This window comes from Balaenoptera borealis (genome assembly GCF_965194805.1).
Source record: "Balaenoptera borealis genome assembly, chromosome: X".
NCBI lineage: Eukaryota > Metazoa > Chordata > Mammalia > Artiodactyla > Balaenopteridae > Balaenoptera > Balaenoptera borealis.
The window spans coordinates 41,011,402-41,036,600 of NC_138881.1; the positions used below are offsets into that span (position 1 = coordinate 41,011,402).

General features: G+C 35.6%; 1 long non-coding RNA gene across 1 annotated transcript in view; it reads left to right on the top strand.

Moving 5' to 3' along the window:
• The window catches only part of LOC309621214, a 632,915-nt gene extending 609,146 nt beyond the window's left edge, over window positions 1-23,769 (top strand). Inside the window, exon 2 of the long non-coding RNA XR_014239828.1 lies at window positions 664-23,769. This is a non-coding gene — a long non-coding RNA (uncharacterized lncRNA). The remainder of the gene's footprint in view (window positions 1-663) is intronic.
• The last annotated feature ends 1,430 nt before the right edge of the window (window positions 23,770-25,199 follow it).

Here is a 25,199-nt window from a genome sequence, read left to right on the forward strand (position 1 = left end):
TCCTGTGAAACACACTGGAAAAAATTACTCTAAATTTATGCTGCTTCTGCAGTGGACTAGGTCTAAATTCTATATCTTCTATCCAAAGTAGTACCAAGATAAGGCAGAACAAGTTGGAAATTAGAGTTTACTTCAATCTGGATATCAAAAAACTTAAGAATTTCATTTCTTATGCCTAAAGTGAAATTTAGTTTTGTGGATCTCATTAAATTACGTGGTTCAAATCACTCATGGCAAATGCTAAGAGACTGTTTTAGCACGTTTTAATATGTCAAACTGTACTTGGCACTGGGCCAAGGACAGGGCAATTTTTCTGTGTTTTCAGAGAGCTTGGTTGGTTGTAGAGATTTGGGGATAATTGCTTTTATGCAATGTTAGATTGGGATGAAGCGATTGGAAATGTTTGTGGGAAAACACTGCCTTTCCCATAAGGCAAGTTTGGGGCCTCCTGAAGGACAGCCATGCCTTCTTAGTTTTATGCTTTGTTTTAGACTTCATTTTTCTACAAATATTGTTGGATATAAGAAAGAGAATTTCTGTTTTTCTTAGGCATATTATACACTTATGTATTAAGAGGGTTAAAAAAGAGCAAGATTGCTATCCATTACTCTTTGGATGGGACTAGGGCTCTCGGAAAGCTATCTTATTTAATAATATCACCAGAAGTTTTTTTTTTTTAGAGATTGGAGTTTATTTATTTATTTATTTATTTTTGGCTGTGTTGGGTCTTCGTTTCTGTGCGAGGGCTTTCTCTAGTTGCGGCAAGCGGGGGCCACTCTTCATCGCGGTGCGCGGGCCTCTCACTATCGCGGCCTCTCTTGTTGCGGAGCACAGGCTCCAGACGCGCAGGCTCAGCAGTTGTGGCTCACGGGCCCAGTTGCTCCGCGGCATGTGGGATCTTCCCAGACCAGGGCTCGAACCCGTGTCCCCTGCATTGGCAGGCAGATTCTCAACCACTGTGCCACCAGGGAAGCCCCCCAGAAGTTTTTTATTTCAAACCATTTTCCCATAAATGTAGAAGACTCTTCTACCTAGGGAAAGGCATTGAGGCTTTTCAAAATCATCCTATTGTTGAGCCGGTGGCTTTTGTCCCTGGAGAGTAATTGATTCCTTATTTCTTCGAGTCTTCCAGGAAGAGCAGGGGATGGATATCCAGGGCAAGCTAAAGATGTAGGGTTTAGAACCCTGTGGACTCCAATTAGAATGCAAATTTCTTGTCCTGAGTTCTCTCAGTTCCAGAGAGTGTTAGCTACCTTCCCAGAAAAGAGCTTTTCACCATCCCCTACTCTAGTCGCTGGGGGCTCAGAGTTTGGGAGGAGCAATGTGCATTATCAGAGAGGAAAAGTACATTATCAGCTAGCCATGCTTCTATTATATGTAGAAACCTTGGACGTCTGATTCCCCAGGGAATCAGCAAGACCTTTTTCTTACCCATGCTGAGTAAACCAACCTACTAAATGTAGGGAAGTTATTTCTATTAGAAAACCTCAGCCCTTAATTTGGCTCTTTTATTTTCCTTCCACAGCAGAGAAATATTTCCAAAACCTGAAGTGGTTCTGATTAGTGGTAAAGTCAAAAAGCCTTCAGCTCCAATTAAAATGTGCTTTAAGTCATTTTGTGTGGTAATGGCAGCAGTATAAAAACAAGTTAAATTTCTCTTGATTTTTGATCATGGGTTTGGCTCTTGAATTCTTCTATTCACTAGCAAAACCTGGCGCAGTTTTCTGGGCTGCCTGTGGAGGAGGCGTTCACGGGCTTCTCAATTAACACCCTGTTAAGCTGTACACCTGTGGTGGAATTACCCTCAGATCACGATATTGAAGCTTTGAACCCCATTACACCTATATTATTGTCCTGAAAGTCAAATTTAAAATGTTATAAAATTATTCCTGTTGTCTTGGCAAAGGTAATTTGTTTCCTTGGTATTCTTGTCAAGTGTAGAGGCATACGTAGGGGAGTCATTGTGAAGCAATTTATTTATTAACAACTTTATTGTGGTATGCTTTACATACCATAAAATTCACCCATTTTAAATGTGCAATTCAGTGATTGTTAGTATAGTTTCAGAGTTGTGTAACCATCACCACAATCCAATTTTGGAACATTTCCATCACTGTATAAAGAAACTAGTACCCATTAGCCATCACTCCCCATTCTTATATCCTGCCTCAGGCAACCACCAACATATTTTCTGTCCTTATAGATTTGCCTTTTCTGGACATTTCATATTAATGGAATCATGCCATATGTGGCACTTTGTGTCTAACTTCTTTCATTTAGCATGTTTTCAAGGTTCATCCATGTTGTAGCATGTATCAGTACTTCATTCCTTTTTATTGGCAAATATTGTCCATTGTATGGATACACCACGATTTTGTTTATCCATTCATCAGTTTGTAGACATTTGGGTTGTTTTCATATCTTGGCTATTCTGACTAATGCTGATTTGAACATTAGCATTCAGGACTTTGTGTGGACACAGCAATTTCATATTAAACACAGCAAAAGCAGACTCAGTCTAAACCCTCATCTTCAGCCAGAACATTATTAGTAGAGCTATGGGGTGCTGTGATATCTGCAGAGTAAATGGCAGTTATACAAAATTGCTGATAATCAGAATGCTAGTTAATATAAAAATCTGTATAAATTCCCAAGGATTTTATGAAAATTTGGGGTTTTGTGAGACTTGCCATGTCCATTGGCAACAAGCTGAGCTTTTCCCAATGATTGTAAAGAATGTCAAGGGTTAGAATACTTGATGGTCTGAGTTTAGAGGACTGGTCTGGGACTTAAGAATTCTGTCTGCCTTTTCTATAACCCTCTATGCTGTCCTGGGAAAATCTTGCCACCAGACTCCTCTATTTCCTTATCTTCAAAATGGGGATAAATGATTCCTATACAGATCCAAAGGCAGTTATGAGGTTAAACATTTTCCAGGCATTTAAAGCACCTCAAAAGAAAGGTAATACATTATATAAGCATAAAGAATTTTTGTTGGCAAAATGAAAGGAAGGTTTAGTCAACCTTTTTTTTCTTCTCTGGAAAACCTAAAAAATAGATAAAACCACAAGGTTTAATTTTGTATATTTGAGCTGGCAAGAATATGATATTCATTTCCTCCAAGGCCAAAAATGTTCAAAGTTCCAGTAATGTTAAGCCCTTGATTGAAGGAACAGTTTTTCTGAATTCCCAAAAGCTTTGCTAACTATATTCTAAAATTAAAGCCTTTTACCTTCTCATCACAAAACAACCACCATTTGGTTTAGAGCAGAATATGAAAAAAATCTATAGAAGGAAATTAATACAATAAGCAGTTACCCAGCAAGTCCTCACTGAAAGAGACACAAGGTGTTTCTGGCCTTAAAGAATGTGCTGTTCTGATGGGGTTCAAAGAGAATTAACAATAAAGAAACTATACCTATTTCATTTTAGTGCCCCATGTCTATTTCTATTCCAGAAAGGTATCTGGCCTATTGAAGATAATTTTTTTTTAATGATGAAGTTTTGACTGTCATAGGAATATAAAAATGAACATACGTTGAAGATTTTATTTAACTCATAATGAGAGAACCAGGCAGATGTTATAACCAATTCAAAGGGAATACAAAGAACAGATATAGATCAGGAATATTCAAATGAATGTGCAAATGGAGGCTAAATGTGGCTTCTTCCACAGTGGGAAAGTGAAGTCAATTAAATCTCTACCAGACTGGTCTCTAGAGTGCTCAGAAAATATCTTTAAAGTTACTGGATGAAATAACTAATCAGACAATAAAGGCAGCAGAACTCAGGAGGAAACTGATAAAGATCTGTAAGGTTTATGAAAAAGATGGGCAGGGATTAAGTTTTGAAGATATTTGGTTAAGTTCAGGGTGCAGAGGAGGAGAGGGATGGGCAGTTCTAGGCAGGGCAGAGATGAGATGACCTGGTCTGTTGAAAGTCCAGGACAGTTGGAAGTGAAGACATGGATTAACTTCACGATAGGGATTAAGAGGTAGAGCATCTATACACAAGTTCCCAGAAAAAGAGCTGGCTGTATCCCCAGTTGCTTTGTAAGTGTAGAATCAGCCCCTGGGAGCCCAGAGTTACATAATGTCGCTTATACAATGTGTGGAATTGCAAGCAGAGAACAGTACAGAGAAAATGAATGCTGGGTCATACTTGGTGAGCTATGAGTACTTCACTATCCCTGGGGTGGGAAGCATTAGGAAGCAGCAGGAACATTGGGGCTGACAAGTGGTCTTGCTAGACTAAGAAACTTTGGGCTTTCTGCTGAAACGGAGGTCCATTGAAATGCTTTAAGCAGGAGACTAACAGTCATTTTTGTAACTTGAGTCCCTGGTAGCAGTATGGAGAAAGGGTTGGGATGAAGGGAGTGAGACTGAATGTTCAGAGACCTGTGGCCATTAGAGGGAGAAGTCCTATGATATTTAGGCAATAAACTCAAAGAAAGGAAAATATATCCTAAATTCCTTATAAAATTAGTCCAGCAAGATATTTTATTTTAAAAGGGCATTCTATGATCACACAAGTTTGGAAAACACATTGTCAGCCTCTTAGATACACACTAGAATATTAAGGGCTCTGGTAACTAATTCAACAGGGAAAATCTGTTTATTTTTTGTTTAACCCAACAGTTCAAAATTTTATCAAATAACTTTAAATTTTGCATAACACCTATTAATATTTTGTTCTGTTGGGTTTGCCTTTGGGAATATTGGTCTAGGATGGCTTCCAGGGTGTTCTGGCTTGCTTAATAAACAGTGGTTCTATTAACTGAGTTTGGGAATACATGAATAAGAAGAGATTTGTGGGACAGGATATTGAGTTTAGTTTGCATATTTTGAGTTTTAGGAGGATATCTCCAACAAACAATTGAATAGATGAGCCTAGAACTTAAGGATGAGATCTGGGATGGAGGAACAGATTTGGGAATCACCTGTTGAATTTTAAATGGTAGGTGATGTTTCTAAGAAAAGTACATATAGGGAGAAGGAGACAAAAGGGCTGAGGATGGCCTTGACAGCACTATTTACTGAATTCTTTTCCCACTGAGTTGCTTCTTACAGATTTCATATTTCACTTATGTAGGTCTATTAACTGAACTCTTTATTTGATTCCAGTGCTCTATCTATTTCTCTGCCAATATTATGGGACATTAGTAGTAATTAGCTTTATAATAAGATGATATCTGGTAAGGCAAATTCATTTTCACTGTTCTTCAAAACTTGCTTTACAGTGGCACTTTGATCTTCCACATAAACTTTAGGATAAGTTCATCAAGGTCTAAAAAAATACCACTATCCATATTTCTATTGAAATTGCATTGAAGTGATTAGTTTAAAATTGATGTTTTTATTATAGTGAGTCTTCTTATCCATGAACAATAGTGTGTGTGTGTATCCATGTATTTGTCTTATTACATTTGGTTAGCTGTGTATACATTTTACTTCAATGTTCTTAAATGTCTTTTGAAGGGATTAATGCTATCTATGTACCTTGTGGTTTTATTGTTATTGTCAAAAGACTTTTCCTGCCATCCTTTCTATTGTCTAATTGTCTATAACAGGTGCCCAAGAATGCTATTGATTTCCATATGTTGATCTTGTGTTCAATAGCCTTGCTGAACATTTTTTACTATTTCAAAAAGTTTGCATCCTCTCTTGAGTTTTTTTTTTTGCAGACAACCTATCATCTGCAAAGAAGGACAATTTAATGCTTCTACTCCATTCCTTTTATATCTTTTATTTTTCTTGTCTTTTTGCACTGGCAAAGACCTCTGGTACAATTTTAAATTAAAAAAAAATGATGGTAACCATCTTTGTCTTATTCATAAGATTTATAGGAATGCTTCTAATTTTTAAAATTATGCTTTCCATAATTTTTATTAAATAGACTTTCATTTTTAGAGCAGTTTTAGGTTCACAGCAAAACTGAGCAGAAAGTACAGAGAGTTCCCACTCACCTCCTACCCGCACACATGCATAGCCTCCCCCATTATCAATATCCCCCATCAGAATGGTACAATTGTTACAGCTAATGAAAGTACATTGACACAATTTTATCATCCAAAGTGTGTTCTCTGAGCTTCCTGGATCTGTGGGGGGTTTCTTGGTTTTTGTTTTTAGGTCTAACATTAATTTGGGGAAATTCTTAGTCCTTGTTCTTTCAAATATTTCTTCCATTCCTTTTTCTCTTTCTTTTTCTGGTATTCCCATTACACATATGTCACACCTTTTTTAGTTGTCCCACAATCCTTGGTATTTTCTTCTGGTTTTTCCATCTTTTTTGTTTGTTTGTTTGTTTGCTTTTCAATTTTGGAGGTTTCTATTGAGATATCCTCAAGGTCAGAGATTCTTTCCTTAGCCATGGCTGGTCTACTAATAAGCCCATCAAAGGCAGTCTTCATTTCGGTTACAGTTATTTTTATCTGTAGCATTTTTTTTTGATTCATTCTTTGAATTTCCATCTCTCTGCTTACATTGCCCATCTATTCTTTTTTGGGGGGGGGTTAATACTTTATTTAGCATGCAAACAACTTCAGGTTGTTTCACTTTTATATTAATGGTAGGCTTTCAAGATGGACCAGTATTTCATTTTTTTTTAATTTTAAATTTTTTATTTTTTAAATTGAAGTATAGTTGATTTACAATGTTGTGCTAATTACTGCTGTACAGCAAAGTGATTCAGTTATACATATATATATTCTTTTTTTAAATATTCTTTTCCATTATGGTTTATCAGAGGATACTGAATATAGTTCTCTGTGCTATACAGTAGGACCTTGTTGTTTATCCATTCTATCAATATATATAAAAGCTTACATCTGCTAACCCCAACCTCCCACTCCATATCTCTCCAAACCCCCTCCCCCTTGGCAACCACCAGTCTGTTCTCTATGTCCATGACTCTGTTTCTGTTTCATAGATAGGTTCATTTGTGTCATATTTTAGATTCCATATATAAATGATATCATATAGTATTTGTCTTTCCCTTTCTGACTTACTTCACTTAGTATGATAATCTCTAGTTGCATCGATGTTGCTGCAAAAGGCATTATTTCATTCTTTTTTATGGCTGAGTAGTATTCCATTGTATATATATTACCACATCTGCCCATCTATTCTTTTTTTTTTAATGTCTTTATTGGAGTATAATTGTTTTACAGTGGTGTGTTAGTTTCTGCTCTATAACAAAGTGAATCAGCTATACATATACATATATCCCCATATCTCCTCCCTCTTGCGTCTCCCTCCCACCCTCCCTATCCCACCCCTCTAGGTGGTCACAAAGCACCGAGCTGATCTCCCTGTGCTATGCAGCTGCTTCCCACTAGCTATCTATTTTACATTTGGTAGTGTGTATTGCCCATCTATTCTTGAATGCTATCTATTTTATCCATTAGAACCCTTAGCATATTAAACATCATTGCTTTAAACTACTGGTCTGATAATTGCAACATCCTTTTTTTTAAATTGGGGTATAGTTGTTTTACAATGTTGTGTTAGTTTCTACTGTACAGCGAAGTGGAGTTCCCTGTGCTGTACAGCAGGTTCTCATTAGTTATCTATTTTATACATATTAGTGTATATATGTCAATCCCATATATAAGTCTGGTTCTAATGCTTGCTCTGTCTCTTCAAACTGTGTTTTTTGCCTTTTAGTATGTCTTGTAATTTTTTCTTGATAGCCAAACATGATATACTGGGTAAAAGGAATTACTGTAAATAGGCCTTCAGTAATGTGGTAGTGAGGTTTGGGGAAGGAGAAAGCATATTGCATGTAGTTCTATGAGAGATCACAGTCTTTTTTGAGCCTATGCCTCTAGGCTGTGAACTTCACATGTGCTTCTTTGTCCCCCGCCCACTTGTGATGGGACAGGATGGCTAGAGTGGGCTGGAGTTGAGTATTTCCTTTTCCCCCAGGTCAGTTATGCTCTGATAAAACCCCAGCAGGTTAATCTCTGGTTGAACACTTTCTCCTAGGACAGACCTTGTTAAGAAGAACAGAATGTTCTGCAGTATTTGAAAATGGCTTATTGCCACTCCCCCAGCTGGAAGCAGGAGGGGATTTTTCTCCAATATTCACTGTGAGAGCCTGGTAGAGTTTAGGAGGTAAAACTCACAAGAGTATCGTATTTCCCTGATAACTGTGTGTATGTGGAGTTTTTAATTCCTCAGACTTGTCCACACTCAGCCTCCAGCAACTTGTCAATTACAGTTCAGGTTAACCTACCCCAGCACTGGTTCCCTCAGAGATTCCTACTCATGAGTTAAGATTCTCTGTATCCACTTGTTTGTCTCTCCAATTTGTGGGGGCGGTGGGGGGGCAGTGATTTGCCCTGTGACCCACTTCTTTTATGGATCTAAAGAGAGTTGTTGATGTTTTAGTTTGTTCAGCTTTTTACATGTTGTTAGGATGGGGTGGTGACTTTCAAGCTTCTTACATGCTGGACCAGAAACACTTTCCATAAATTTTGAAACATGCTTTTATCAGGTTAGAGAAGTTAACTGCTTTTCTGAATTCCCTGAAGGATTTTTTTCCTCAATGAGTGTTGAATTTTATTGAATGTGTTTTCAATCTCTCTATATATAATCATGTATTGTTTTTGTATCTGTTAATATAGCAAATTTATTACATTGATAGATTGTCTTCTATGTTAAATCATCTTTGCCTTCCTGGGATAAACTTTATTTGATTGTGGTAGGCAGAATTCTAAGATGTCCTCTGTGACTCCCACCCCGTGGTAACCATGTCTTCGTGTAACCCCCTCCCCTGGTATGTGTGTGGAGCCTGAAACTTGCCTCTAACCAATAGAACATGGCAAAGTGAAGTGAATTTTCAGATGCAAGTAAAGTCCCTAGACAGCTGACTTTAAGTTAATCAAAAGAGAGATTATCCTGAATGGACCTGACCTAATGAGGTTATTCCTTTAAAAGAGGGTCTAAATACTTTGAGATATTCTCCAGGTGGCCTTGAAGAAAGAAGCCATCCTAAATTCCACAGCTGCAAGGAAATGAATTCTGCCAATAATCATGTGAGCTTGGAAGAGGACCCCAGGACTCAAATGATACCCCAGCCCAGGCTGACAACATGATTGTAGCCTTGTGAGCCCCTAAGCCAACGATTCATTTAAGCTGTGTCTGAACTTCTGACCTACAGAATCTGTGTGATAATAAATGGGTGTTGTTTCAAACCAATAAGTTTTGTGGTTATTTGTTACACAGCAATAGAAAACTAATACTTTGGTATAATATATTTTTTTAATATGCACGGTCACTAAGTTAATAACTTAGTTAATAAGTCTTTAGAACTTTATATCTATGTTTATATGTGAGAATGGTCTATAAGTTTAATTTTTTGTACTATCCTTATCCAATTTTAGTATCAAGCTTTTATTAGCCTCATAAAATGAGTCCAATAGCTTTCCTTCTTATAATCTGTGAAACAGCTTGTATAAAATAGGGAGAATATGTTCCTTGAGAGTTGATAAAACTTGCCTATAAAATCAACTAGGCATGATGTCTTTTGAATAACACATCCAATTGCCTGTTTAGTTGTTTAAAATTTTGTTGGTTAATTCATATGTTCTCTTTCTTGAATGAATTTTTATAATTTATATTTTCTTAGAAATTATTTATTTCATCTGTTTCCAAATATATTTCTATATATTTTTTCTCATATTATCCTTTAATCTTAGAAAATTCTGTTTATAATGTCATACTTCCTTATTGTTTCTAATATTGTTTATTCATGCTTCCCTTTTTTTCAATGTTACCAGAGATATGTCTAATTTATAGACTTGTTAAAGTTTTTAGTTTTGTTGATTCTATGGATTTCTCTGTTTTCCACTTCACTCTTACTGCTCTTGTCCCCTTTATTCCAACTTATTTTACAGTGTTAGTTCCTTTATTTTTAATTTAGTATTTATTTTTATAAAAGTTATATATGCATATATTTGGAAAAGTCATACTTGTGCAAATATTGTTTCATAACAAATTGCATGTCTCCTGTCACATCTCTCCCATTCCTGCTCTCCAGAAGCAACAATTTTCAACTCTTTTAGCTAATTCTTACAATTGACGTGTGTTAAAAACATGCTAACGTGGCTATTTCCTGCTTGTGAAGTTTTAAACATTTTCCATTAATTTCCCAATACAGATTGATATCTGTGTTTAGATATATTTCACCATTACTCTACCTCCACCACACATGTCTATACTTCCTGTGACTTATCCTTCCAGGGCAGTTCTATGGTTACTTTGGTTAAATCACAACCATTTAATCATAATCATAAACCATTATTGGAACTATATAAATGCTATTTGTCCTGGAGTCTTCCTTCTTGAATAATTTTTTGTTTTCCTGGAGTTAATATCTTTTTATTTTGTTTTGTTTGCAAGTGTCTCACTCTCAAATTCTGCTCCATTGTGTAAATAGCTTCATAATATATTAATATATATTAGAATCTATCAATTTCATTTTCTTGAAGAAATCTCTTCTGGAAACTACTGGATGTTCTCTCACTGCTCTGCAGTTGTCCTTCGGAGATTTCACTCCAAGAATCATATTGGGGATTTCTTTTGCTCTTCCTTGTGTCAGCTCCCATTGCTTGAACCCCGTGTCTTCCTGTTTCTGGGTTTACTCCCGCGAAATGGTTGAGATATTACACTTCTGGGGGAAAAATGTCTTCATTCTACCCTCACACTTTTTTGATGATTTAGCCACTTGCTAAATCTTAGATTAGAATTATTTTCTCAGAATGATGGTGCTCCACAGGTTTTTCGCTTTCATTATTACTGGTAAGAAGATCAATGCTATTCTGATTCTTTTACGTTCCTGTTAAACCTTTTCCTTTTTTCCTCTCTGAAAGCTGAAGAGTCTCCATTGTTCTAAAATTTCATGAAGACTTGGATAGATTTGAGTCCTTCAACTGCTGGATCCATTTAAAAGTGAAACTTGGGTCGTTCAACTGTGGGAAACATTCATTTATTTTTTTTTTAACATTTTTATTGCAGTATAATTGCTTTACAATGGTGTGTTAGATTCTGCTGAATAACAAAGTGAATCAGCTATACATATACCTATATCGCCATATCTCCTCCCTCTTGCGTCTCCCTCCCACCCTCCCTATCCCACCCCTCTAGGTGGTCAGAAAGCACCGAGCTGATCTCCCTGTGCTATGCGGCTGCTTCCCACTAGCTATCTATTTTACATTTGGTAGTGTATATATGTCCATGCCACTCTCTCACTTCGTCCCAGATTACCCTTCCCCCTCCCCATGTCCTCAATTCCATTCTTTACGTCTGTGTCTTTATTCCTGTCCTGCCCCAAGGTTCTTCATAACGATTTTTTTTTTAAGATTCCATATATATGTGTTAGCATACGGTATTTCTTTTTCCCTTTCTGACTTACTTCACCCTGTATGACAGACTATAGATCCATCCACCTCACTACAAATAACTCAATTTCGTTTTGCCTTATGGCTGAGTAAAATTCCATTGTATATATGTGCCACATCTTCTTTATCCATTCATCTGTTGATGGACACTTAGGCTGCTTCCATGTCCTGGCTATTGTAAATAGAACTGCAGTGAACGTTGTGGTCCATGATTCTTTTTGAAATATGCTTCTCTGAGAGTATATGCCCAGTAGTGGGATTGCTGGGTCGTATGGTCATTGTATTTTTAGATTTTTAAGGAACCTCCATACTGTTCTCCATAGTGGCTGTATCCATTTACATTCCCACCAACAGTGCAAGAGTGTTCCCTTTTCTCCACACCCTCTCCAGCATTTATTGTTTCTAGATTTTTTGATGATGGCCATTCTGACTGGTGTGAGATGATATCTCATTGTAGTTTTGATTTGCATTTCTCTAATAATTAATGATGTTGAGTATTCTTTCATGTGTTTGTTGGCACTCTGTATATCTTCTTTGGAGAAATGTCTATTTAGATCTTCTGCCCATTTTTGGATTGGGTTGTTTGTTTTTATGATATAGAGCTGCATGGGCTGCCTGTAAATTTTGGAGATTAATCCTTTCTCAGTTGCTTCATTTGCAAACATTTTCTCACATTCTGAGTGTTGTCTTTTCGTTTTGTTTATGGTTTCCTTTGCTGTGCAAAAGCTTTTAAGTTTCATTAGGTCCCATTTGTTTATTTGTGTTTTTATTTGCATTTCTCTAGGAGCTAGGTCAAAAAGGATCTTGCTGTGATTTATGTCATAGAGTGTTCTGCCTTTGTTTTCCTTTAAGAGTTTTATAGTGTCTGGCCTTACATTTAGGTCTTTAATCCATTTTGAGTTTATTTTTGTGTATGGTGCTAGGGAGTGTTCTAATTTCATTCTTTTACAGGTAGCTGTCCAGTTTTCTCAACACCACTTATTGAAGAGGCTGTCTTTTCTCCAGTGTATAGTCTTGCCTCCTTTATCAAAACTAAGGTGACCATATGTGCGTGGGTTTATCTCTGGGCTTTCTATCCTGTTCCATTGATCTATATTTCTGTTTTTGTGCCAGTACCATACTGTCTTGATCACTGTTGCTTTGTAGTATAGTCTGAAGTCACGGAGCCTTATTCCTCCAGCTCTGTTTTTCTTTCTCAAGTTTGCTGTTGCTATTCGGGGACTTTTGTGTTTCCATACAAATTGTGAAATTATTTGTTCTAGTTCTGTGAATAATGCCATTGGTAGTTTGTTAGGGATTGCACTGAATCTGTAGATTGCTTTGGGTAGTATAGTCATTTTCACAATGTTAATTCTTCCAATCCAAGAACATGGTGTATCTCTCCATCTATTTGTATCATCTTTAATTTCTTTCATCAGTGTCCTATAATTTTCTGCATACAGGTCTTTTGTCTCCTTAGGTAGGTTTATTCCAAGGTATTTTATTCTTTTTGTTGCAATGGTAAATGGGAGTGTTTCCTTAATTTCACTTTCATATTTTTCATCATTTGTGTATAGGAATGCAAGAGATTTCTGTGCATTAATTTTGTATCCTGCTACTTTACCAAATTCATTGATTAGCTCTAGTAGTTTTCTGGTAGCATCTTTAGGATTCTCTATGTATAGTATCATGTCATCTGCAAACAGTGACAGCTTTACTTCTTCTTTTCTGATTTGGATTCCTTTTATTTCTTTTTCTTCTCTGATTGCTGTGGCTAAAACTTCCAAAACTATGTTGAATAATAGTGGTGAGAGTGGGCAACCTTGTCTTGTTCCTGATCTTAGTGGAAATGGTTTCAGCTTTTCACCATTGAGAATGATGTTGGCTGTGGGTTTGTCATATATGGCATTTATTACGTTGAGATAAGTTCCGTCTATGCCTACTTTCTGGAGGGTTTTTATCATAAATAGGTGTTGAATTTTGTCGAAAGTTTTTCTGTATCTATTGAAATGATCATATGACTTTTCTCCTTCAGTTTGTTAATTTGGTTTATCACATTGGTTGACTTGCATATATTGAATAATCCTTGCATTCCTGGGATAAACCCCACTTGATAAGGGTGTATGATCCCTTTAATGTGCTGTTGGATTCTGTTTGCTACTATTTTGTTGAGGATTTTTGCATCCATGTTCATCAGTGATTTTGGCCTGTAGTTTTCTTTCTTTGTGACATCATTGTCTGGTTTTCGTATCCAGGTGATGGTGGCCTTGTAGAATGAGTTTGGGATTATTCCTCCTTCTGCTATATTTTGGAAGAGTTTGAGAAGGATAGCTGGTAGCTCTTATCTAAATGTTTGATAGAATTTGCCTGTGAAGCCATCTGGTCCTGGGCTTTTTTTGGTTGGAAGATTTTTAATCACAGTCTCAATTTCAGTGTTTGTCATTTGTCTGTTTGTATTTTCTATTTCTTCCTGGTTCAGTCTCAGAAGGTTGTGCTTTGCTAAGAATGTGTCCATTTCTTCCAGGTTGTCCATTTTATTGGCACATAGTTACTTGTAGTACTCTCATGATCGTTTGTATTTCTGCAGTGTCAGTTGTTACTTCTCCTTTTTCATTTCAAATTCTGCTGATTTGAGTCTTCTCCCTTCTGTAGGAGTCATTCCACATGTAGATGTATTTGTGATGTATTTGTGGGGAGGAAGTTGATCTCCATATCTTACTCTTCCGCCATCTTGAAGCTATCCTCGTGAGAAACATTCTTGAATCATTTCTTTCTTTTCCTCTATTTTCTTGTTTATTTTGCTTCTGTCTCTAATTCGCTTATCTTTTTATTTCTTACTTTCTTAAATTTGTCTTTTCACTGTTTTATGGGAGATTTTTCTCAACATCTTACTCTAATAATTTTATTGAGATTTTTCCATGTTTTTATTTCCTTGTTCTTATTATTCCTGAATATGTTTTTAAGCTTCCTGTTCTTGTCTCAAAGAAGGATTTTTTTAAAGTTTTCTGATCCCATAAAGTGTCTGCTTCTTCCATATTAATTGGAAGTCTGTCACTTCTTTTCTAATTCTAATAATTTTCTAATTATCTAATAACTAACTTCTTTATGTTCAATTAACTTCTTTGTTTTTAATCTTTTCTTCTTTAAATAAATACATTTTAGACTGTAAATTTCCTTCTAAATGCTGTTTTAGCTGCATGTTACAAATTTTTAAATGTAGTACTTTCATTGTCATTCAGTTCTAAATTTCTATTCTGTGATTTCCATTGTGGCTTCCTTGTTAACCATGAGTTCGTTCTGAGAGCATTTTTGAGCTTGCAAATATTGTTGTGTTTTTAGCCAGCTTTTTTGAGGGAGGGGTTGCTTGATTTCTAATTCAATTTATTGTGATCAGAGAAGAACATGGTCAGTATGACTACAAATCTTTTATATGTTTTAGACTTCCTTTAAATTCTAGTATGTCACTAAATTTTGCAAACATTATATTTGGAAATAATGTATTTTTATATTTATTGGCTTCTAGTTAATTTTCTTATTCAAAGATTCTATATGCTTAACAATTTTTGTCTGCTTGCTTTATAAGCTTATGATAGAGGTGTTTTAAAATCTCCCATTGTGATTATGGACTTTTGTTGTATATGTCTTGAGGCAATGTTGTCAGTTGCATACAAGTTGAGGACTATCTCTCTGGTAGAATTTGAATTATATTATTGCAAATTATCTCTCTTTATTCCAACTAGTGCTTGTTTCTTCAAATTCTGATTTGACTTAATACAGTTTTAGCATCTTTCTATGATTAGTACTTGCATGGTATATATTTCTCCATTCCTTTATTTTCAACATTTTTGTGAGGTGTTTTTTGATGTATGTCTTATATAGCTAAATGTTTAAATATTCCACTTTTTAAATAAAAGAGTGTAGTTTGTTTCATTTATTTTGATTGCTAATGTATTTGGACTTATTTTATATTTTCTATTAGCCAGTTATTCTTTGTTTCTTTTTATCATGCCTTCTGTTCAACAGATAAAATTTTCCATTTGCTGATTTGGAGGCTATATATTTTTTTATTTCTTTATTAATATCTTCAAATTTTAAAATATGTATTCTTCCTTAAGCTTTCTAACAAAGAAAAAGTTGTTCAATATCTGTTTCCTTATCCTAACCCTGACAAGGTCCTTAGTCTACTTTTACTACCCAAAGAACACATTTCCCTGATCATGATTTTGTTTAGGCTTTAATTTTATATACATTTTAAATACAAAAGTAGTTATAAATATTTTAAATTAATAGTTAATTAAATTTATTCACATATCGTATCATAGGTGGAGCAGTGTACTTCCATTAGGAAGCACATAATGCCTGGTTGTCTCTCTTTTTACACCATTAACAGCCAATGGTGATCATTACTTTATTCATTAATTAAATAGGGGTTACAAAATGGTGATTTTTTTTTTGTTATTCCTTCTTCATTTATTAGTTGAAACACTTCTATAGATTGAAACTTGTACTTATCAACTATTTGTTTACCCTGAGGTACAATTCATCTAAGAAAGGCATAATTAATGCTTTATTTACCCCCTTTATTTGTCAACTCAAAATAGTATATTGGTTCTCTAGTTATCACCTGAGAATGAACAAAGAGCATTTTTAAAATATCCTTATAAACACACAGATTAAAATCCATTGCATGTGTTTATCCTTCATGATGTTTAGACAGGCCCATCTTTGATCAATGAGGGCCTATTCACATTGGTTTTTGAGTCCTAAAGACACAACCCTAATGTTCTTTGACAGTTTCTTGCTTTGTGATATCACATGATGTTCAGATTCATCTCATAAGTTTCTTGCCCAGGAGCTCTATCCCTTTTAATGGAAAATTAGAGACCACAATCTGAGCTCTAGGCGGTGCTTATTACTTCTGGTTTGTTGATTTTTGCCTCCAAGACTTTTTTTCTTGTTTAAAAGAAAATACATTGTGAGTTCATAATGATGCCTTCAATTCAAAATCAGGGTTATGGGTTTTACCTAACCTCATTGAACTTGCATTTGTGTTTTCTTTCTCCCATGCACAAAATCCTGATTTCAAGAACCAAGTACTCATTTGTTTTATCTAACAATAAACATATAGCAGTCTCAGAGTAATGATACCAACACTACCATCAACAGTATACTTACTAACTAGTTTTAGCTTTTATTTTTCAGGTTGTAGGTCATCATTGTGTTTTGTTTTGTTTTGGTTTTTGTCCTTTGGTTTTGTCCTCACTAAGGATGTACGGTCAAATTTCTGTGTTTTAAAGTCAATTAGTATAATTCTTCTCTGTGTGGTTATGCCAACAACTGTATACACATGAAGGTTCATATGCCATCTAAATTTCAGTTTTAGGAATTGCTTTTCTTCTCTCTTTTTTCTTTTTTAACATTTTCATTAGAGTATACTTGCTTTACAATGTTGCATTAGATTCTGCTGTATAACAAAGTGAATCAGCTATATGTATACATATATCTCCGTATGCCTTCCCTCTTGCACCTCCCTCTCACCCTCCCTACCCCAACCCTCTAGCTGCTGCTAGATAGCTATCTATTTTACATTTGGTAGTGTATATATGTCAGTGCTACTCTTTCACTTCGTCCCAGCTTACCCTTCCCCCTGCTCATGTCCTCAAGTCCATTCTCTACGTCTGTGTCTTTATTCCTGTCCTGTCCCTAGGTTCATCAGAAGCATTTTTTTTTTAGATTCCATATATGTGTTAAGATACGGTATTTGTTTTTCTCTTTCTGACTTACTTCACTCTGTATGACAGACTCTAGGTCCATCCACCTCACTATATAAAACTCAATTTTGTTTCTTTTTATGGCCGAGTAATATTCCATTGTATATGTGTGCCACATCTTCTTTATCCATTCATCTGTCGATGGACACTTCAGTTGCTTCCATGCCCTGGCAATTGTAAATAGTGGTGCAATGAACTTTGTGCTACATGACTCTTTTTGAATTATAGTTTTCTCAGGGTATATGCCCAGTAGTGATATAGCTGTATCATATGGTAGTTCTATTTTTAGTTTTTTAAGGAACCTCCATGCTGTTCTCTATAGTGGCTGTATTAATTTACATTCCCACCAACAGTGCAAGAGGGCTTCCTTTTCTCCACACCCTCTCCAGCATTTATGGTTTGTAGATTTTTTGATGATGGCCATTCTGACTGGTGTGAGTGATACCTCATTGTGGTTTTGATTTGGATTTCTCTAATGATTAGTGATGTTGAGCATCCCTTCATGTGTTTGTTGGCAATCTGTATATCTTCTTTGGAGAAATGTCTATTTATGTCTTCTGCCCATTTTTGGATTGGGTTGTTTGTTTTTTTTGATATGGAGCTGCATGGGCTGCTTGTAAATTTTGGAGATTAATCCTTTGTCAGTTGCTTCATTTGCAAATATCTTCTCCCATTCTGAGGGTTGTCTTTTCATCTTGTTTATAGTTTCCTTTGCTGTGTAGAAGCTTTTAAGTTTCATTAGGTCCCATTTGTTTATTTTTGTTTTTATTTCCATTTCTCCAGAAGGTGGGTCAAAAACGATCTTGCTGTGATTTATGTCACAGAGTGTTCTGCCTATGTTTTCCTCTAAGAGTTTTATAGTGTCTGGCCTTGCATCTAGGTCTTTAATCCATTTTGAGTTTACTTTTGTGTATGGTGTTAGGGAGTGTTCTAAGTTCATTCTTTTACATGTAGCTGTCTAGTTTTCCCAGCACCACTTATTGAAGAGGCTGTCTTTTCTCCATTGTATATTCTTGCCTCCTTTATCAAAGGTAAGGTGACCATATGTGCATGGGTTTATCTCTGGGCTTCCTATCCTGTTGCATTGATCTTTATTTCTCTTTTTGTGCCAGTACCATACTGTCTTGATTAGCTTTGTAGTATAGTCTGAAGTCAGGGAGCCTGATTCCTCCAGCTCCGTTTTTCTTTCTCAAGATTGCTTTGGCTATTCGGGGTCTTTTGTGTTTCCATACAAATTGTGAACTTTTTTGTTCTAGTTCTGTGAAAAATGCCATTGGTAGTTTGTTAGGGATTGCACTGCATCTGTTGATTGTTTTGAGTAGTATAGTCATTTTCACAATGTTGATTCTTCCAAGCCAAGAACATGATGTATCTCTCCATCTGTTTGTATCATCTTTAATTTCTTTCATCAGTGTCTTATAGTTTTCTACATACAGGTCTTTTGTCTCCTTAGGTAGGTTTATTCCTAGGTATTTTATTCTTTTTGTTGCAGTGGTAAATGGGACTGTTCCCTTAATTTCTCCTTCAGATTTTTCATCATTAATGTATAGGAATGAAAGAGATCTCTGTGCATTAATTTTGTATCCTGCTACTTTACCAAATTCATTGATTAGCTCTAGTAGTTTTCTTGTAGCATCTTTAGGGTTCTCTCTGTATAGTATCATGTCATCTGCAAACAGTGACAGTTTTACATCTTCTTTTCTAATTTGGATTCCTTTTATTTCTTTTTCTCCTCTGATTGCCATAGCTAAAACTTCCAAAACTATGTTGAATAATAGTGGTGAGAGTGGGCAACCTTGTCTTGTCCCTGATCTTAGAGGAAATGGTTTCAGTTTTTCACCATTGAGAAGGATATTGCTTTTCTTAAATCTACTTTTGCTTTGTTAATGTGTAAAATATTTATATAGTTGCAAAGTCAAATATACAAAATGAGGTATATTCAATGAAATCTATCTCCTATTTCAATATCTCACCTTATTCTCCCCATAAATAACCATTTTTAATGTTATAATTTATCATTTCAAGTGTACATATGAACATAATTATACACATATTTATAGTTAACATTTCCCCTTTCCTAGTTTAAAAAAATGGCATCTGCACTGTTTTCTCCTTCTTGCTTTTCTTCTCTAAACAGCATACCCTAAGATTACTCCATAGGGATATTTCTTATTCCTTTTTGCACCTGCATAGCCCTTTACTTTTAAGTACCACGTTTATTTAACTAGTTTCCTATTGATAGACATTTGGACCAGTTCCTGCTTTTCTTATCATTATAAATAATGTTTCAGCAGATGGCCTTTTACATATACATTTTGGGGGTTTTTGGCAATGTATCTTTGACATGGATACTTAGAAGTGAGAGTGCTGGGTTACAGGATAAATGCATATGTAATTTACAGGATAGTTTCAAATTTCCCTCTATAGGGATATTCCATTTTCTACTACCACCAGCAATGTTGACTCAAGGCCTCAGCCAATCTGGTGTGAAATGGTCTTTCTGCACTCTTTGTATTTCTTTCATCTTGAGTTAACCATCTTGAGTTAAGGTCCATTTACTTTTTTTTTTTCTGTGAATTGTCTGTTCATATCTCTATCCCAGTTTTCTCTGGGACTGATGGTCTTTTTCTTCTCTTCTTTTAGTAGTTCTTTATCTTTCCTAGTTTTCATTTCTCTTTTTACTTTACTCATTGTGGGTTTTTTTCCCAATGTTCTGTTTATTGTTTTGATTATCTCTCATAGCGTTAGATTATTTCTTGCATTTTGGAATTTTGATTTGTAGCCTCATTTGTTTTCCCTTTCTCTTACTCACCTCTGCATTCTTCTCTTTATTTTGGCAGTTTTGTAGTTGCTCATTCTTGTCCTTCTGGGCTCCCAGTCCAAAACTAGGTCTAATAATGACATTTGGGGGCTCCTGTCTCACAGTGATCTTGGGGGACCTGAGAGATCTGGTCAAGCAGGGGGCTTGGTTCAGCTCTAGGTTCCAAGGATGTGTGTCTGTCCTTTTGCCTTTGGGGACCTGCAGATTTATTCTAGCTCTACCCTCAGGCAACATTTGGGGTCATTTTTTAGGCTCCTTTCAAGGGGATGAGTTGGCATCCACATCCTGGCTTCTGGCTTCACATTGTGAACCTGCCCCCGTTTCCCTGACTTATCTGAATCCCTCCAGTCTCCTTGGCCATGCAAGAGCTAAATCTCTGACTACCACTGTCTATTCTTGGGTCCTGAATTCAGTAAGCTCATAGTCTCAGCTCATTTCTTGTTCATGGATATATGTCTCTTGTATTTGATCTCAACTACATCTTTTTTATTTTTACTTTTTATATCTTATTTATTATTGCTATGTGTTTGCCTCAGAGAGGATTTTCAAAGCAAGGAGTCACTGAGGAATTTTAATTGGAAGTCTACCTGATTCTGATTCTTTTCAGCATTTACTCAGGATTTAACATTCACTGTGGCTGCATATTATTGTCTGAACCCAGGTCACATGTCTGAATCAAAGCTTTAAGGGAACCTAAAAAGTATCTGGCACTTTCAGCTCCTATAAGGAGAGATAACTGCCTTCCCCCAAAACTCATAATTTGGTGATTTCCCAAACTCTCAAAGAGGATTCAGATTTAGGGTTGCCAAACAAAATAACTATCTACTATGACGTATACCTTGGAAATCTATGAAGAGATATCCTCTATCTGACCATTATGTACATTTCTTAATCTCTGTACAAAACCACATAACTACACAAATGTTAACAAGCTAAAGTTTAATTTCTATGCAATGCAGAGCTGCAGGACCTACAGATCAGCATGACCATACAAAGCAGAGCTTTTGTTTTAAGTATGACTAAAATGCACAATGGCCTGATTTTATGCTTTATAATAGCTTTTAATCTGCATTGGTTGGAACTCTAGAGGCCCATCTGTTCTAACAGAAGACTTTTTCAACTTTATATTTTTATGACACTACTGTAATTGCAAGTTTTTGTGATATTTGTAGTGTTCGAGCTGAAAATAATGAGAAAAATAATCTATAAAAAGGTTTGGGATGCCATCGACTTTCTAGCAGTTACCATGCAATCACAGATGCCAGGGATATTTAATGATTTAATCATATGGAACTTGAGACTCTCTTTCCAGTTTCCAAACTTATGGACTTTTAGTATCAGAGATAATGGGGGAAAGAAAAAAAGAATGGAGTTTCCAGATTCCCTTTCCCCTCACATCCGAGGAAATATTTCCTTTGCCTTATGCCCACTGGAAAAGATTAACACTCCTTTGGTCCTTTAAGAATCCCCTTTTACAACTTCTATATGGAAAATGAAGGTGTCCTAGGAACCCTCTCTTGAACCTTTGTCAGTGACTCTGTGCCTTTTCTTCATATACCATGAGTGAATTAAAACATGGACTTCTCTTCTTCCCCAAGACATGAACCTATCTTTGCAATGTCAAAGCCTGCAGGTTTTCTTGCAAAATTTTAGAGTTAAGTTCCAACATGATATTGGTTTTGCTCCCCATACTGATCCTCATCAGTGATTAAGGCACATCTAACTCCATATATGGACACTGTGACCATTTTAAAGTATCTTCACCTTAGAAGATAACTCACTTGTAAAGATTGTGTATAGTCTCTGTAATATGTCTGAATTACTACCTCAGCATATTCTTGGGGTATCCTCTTTGTCTTCTTGACCCTTATTTTAGGGATAACCTAGAACATGATCCAAAATTCTCTGTGCATTCACCAGATGAGAGATTTATTGATTGACGGGAATTTGGTGATGATTTATCACCTTCTTCTCTGAATAGTCATCCCCTATTTTTTACCATCCAATGTCTCTGTTTAGATATATTTTTAATACCTCAAGCTGCGTATTGGTTAAGACTAAGTTCTCCTTATCCTCAACACAACTGGTAACACTTTGACTGGAAGAGGTAAAAGTGTAGTAAGGAGGCAAACAGGTCTGGGAGCCAAGCTTGGGAGTGAATTAAGAAACATGTTTTTATTTATTTTTATTATTCTGTTTTGATGTGGACCATTTTTAAAGTCTTTATTGAATTTGTTACAATATTGCTTCTGTTTTATGTTTTGGGTTTTTTTTTTTTTTGGCCCCGAGGCACGTGGGATCTTAGCTCCCCAACCAGGGATCAAACCCACACCCCCTGCATTGGAAGGTGAAGTCTTAACCACTGGACTGCCAGAGAAGTCCTGAAATGTGCATTTTTAGAATGGGAGAAAATATTTGCAAATTATGTGACCGACAAGGGATTAATCTCTAAAATATACAAAGAGCTCATGCAGCTCTATGCCAAAAAAAACCAAACAACCCAATCAAAGAATAGGCAGAAGACCTAAATAGACATTTCCCCAAAGAGGACAAACAGATGGCCAAAAAACACATGAAAAGATGCTCAACATCACTAATTATTAGAGAATTGTAAATCCAAGCTATAATGAGGTATCAGCTCACACCAGTCAGAATGGCCATCATCAAAAAGTCTACAAACAATAAATGCTGGAGAGGGTGTGGAGAAAAGGGAACCCTCCTACACTGTTGCTAGGAATGTAAATTGATACAACCACTATGGAGATCAGTATGGAGTTTCCTTAAAAAACTAAAAATAGAACTAAGCATTTGGTCCAGCAATCCCACTCCTGGGCATATGTCTGGAGAAAACCATAATTTGAAAAGATACATGCACCCCAATGTTCATTGAAGCACTATTTACAATAGTCAAGACATGGAAGCAACCTAAATGTCCACTGACAGATGAATGGATAAAAAAGATGTCATACATATATACAATAGAATATTACTCAGCCATAAAAAAGAGCAAAATAATGCCATTTGCAGCAACATGGATGGACCAAAGATTATCATACTAAGTGAAGTAAGTCAGACAGAGAAAGGTAAATATCATATGATATCACTCACATGTGAAATCTAATTTTTAAAAAACGGTACAAATGAACTTATTTACAAAACAGAAGCAGACTTATAGATATCAAAAACAAACTTATGGTTACCAAAGGGGAAGTGTGGGGGGTAGGGATAAATCAGGAGCTTGGGATGAACACACACACACTGCTATATATAAGATAGACCTATATATAAGATAGGTCAACAAGGACCTACTGTATAGCACAGGGAACTCTACCCAGTATTCTGTGATAACCTATATGAGAAAAGAATCTGAAAAAGAATGAATATATATATATGTACAACTGATTCACTTTGATGTCCATAAAGGAATTGTAAATCAACTATAAATTGTAAATCAACTATACTCCATTAAAATTAAAATATTAAAAAAAGAAAAGAAATGTGTGTTTTCCATCCAGAAAAAACAGTTAAACACACACCATTTGCTAGTCTTGTCTCCTCAAAGAAAAGGTCCTTGAATTAGCTATTAGTGCACTTGTGATCTTCTCCATGGTACATGGCATACTGTGAATGTTCAGAAAAGGTTGCACTCGGCTTCTCTTTCATATTCTGTGTGTTAAATTCAAGGTTAAAATGAAAATATAACAAATATAACAAAACACAGTGAGCTTATATTAGACTATTCATTGTGATTGGTCAAGTGATAAAAATTGTATTGAAAGTAAATAATTGAAGAAAAACACATTCAGATTCTTAAGAAACAAATATTTTAGAATTCTCTAAATAGTCATTCATTTATAATGGAATAAATATTTTAAATAAATATTTAGTTAAACTCCCATATCTTTATGGACATATTCCTTTTGAAATTATTAGGAGCAGAAATGAGTGCTCCTTAAGAAAGATACATTGTATTCTGGCATCAACAAAGTCAAAAAGAACACTATTGCACCACTAAAATCTTATTCCTTGGCTTCTAGTCTTTGAAGTAGTGATTACTTCAAATTTACATCAGACTTAAACAAAAGAAAATAATCTAAACACTACACTTGTTATTTTACCTAGTTTCCTCAAAATTAAATTAAGCTATTTGGAGGGGGTGCGGTGAGAAAAGAAATAGGTCGCATCGTGAGATTTACACTTTCTCTTGCGTTCAAGAGAAAGCCCTGGTCACACGACAGTAAAAACAAGATCTAAAAACAAATGAAGAAACTAGGCTAGACTCAAAATCAAATTAGGAGTTTAGGATTAACATACACACACTATTGTATATAAAATAGATAACCAACAAGGACCTACTGTATAGCACAGGGAACTATACTCAATATCTTGTAATAATCTATAAGGGAAAAGAAACTGAAAAAGAATATATATATATATATATATATATATATATATATATATATATATATATATATATATATATACGAAACTGAATCACTTTGCTGTACACCTGAAACTAACACAAGATTGTAAATTAACTATACTTCAATTTTTAAAAGTAATAAATAAATAACAACAACAACAAAAGTTAATATTAACACAAAAGTAAGGACAGGAAAAGGTAGAACTGTAAAGTAATTTTCAACACAACATAGAATGAAAACAAATTGTCCCCCTTTACATCTCACGCTCATGTCATACTGCTGCTATCTGCCACAAACCAGAGATAAACATGGGGAAGAATTGATATTTTTCTGAACAAAACCAGGGATAGAGGTCTAGAGAATGCTGGATGAAAAGCTTTTCTTTAAGGAATATATAAGAAGGGTGAAGGAGGAGGTGGTGGCTGAGGAGGAGTTTAACTAGGAATAAAATGTGACAGTTTGACAACCCCCTCCTGTAATTTCTTTATAATCACACCTCCTCTCCCTCCCATCTCCAACTCCTGGCAAACACTGATGTGCTCTCCATCCTTATAGTTTTCTCTATTTCAGAATGACATATAAATGGAATCATACAGTATGTAGCCTTTGTGCCTGGCTTCATTCACACAGCATAGTTCCCTGGAGACTCATTCCATTTTTTGCATATATCGATAGTTTATTCCTTTCTATTGATGAGTAGTAGTCCAGTGTATGGACGTACTACTCTTTGGTTTAACCATGAACCTCTTTGAAGGACATCTGGGTTCTTTCCAGTTTTGGTCTGTTATAAATAAAGTTGCTAT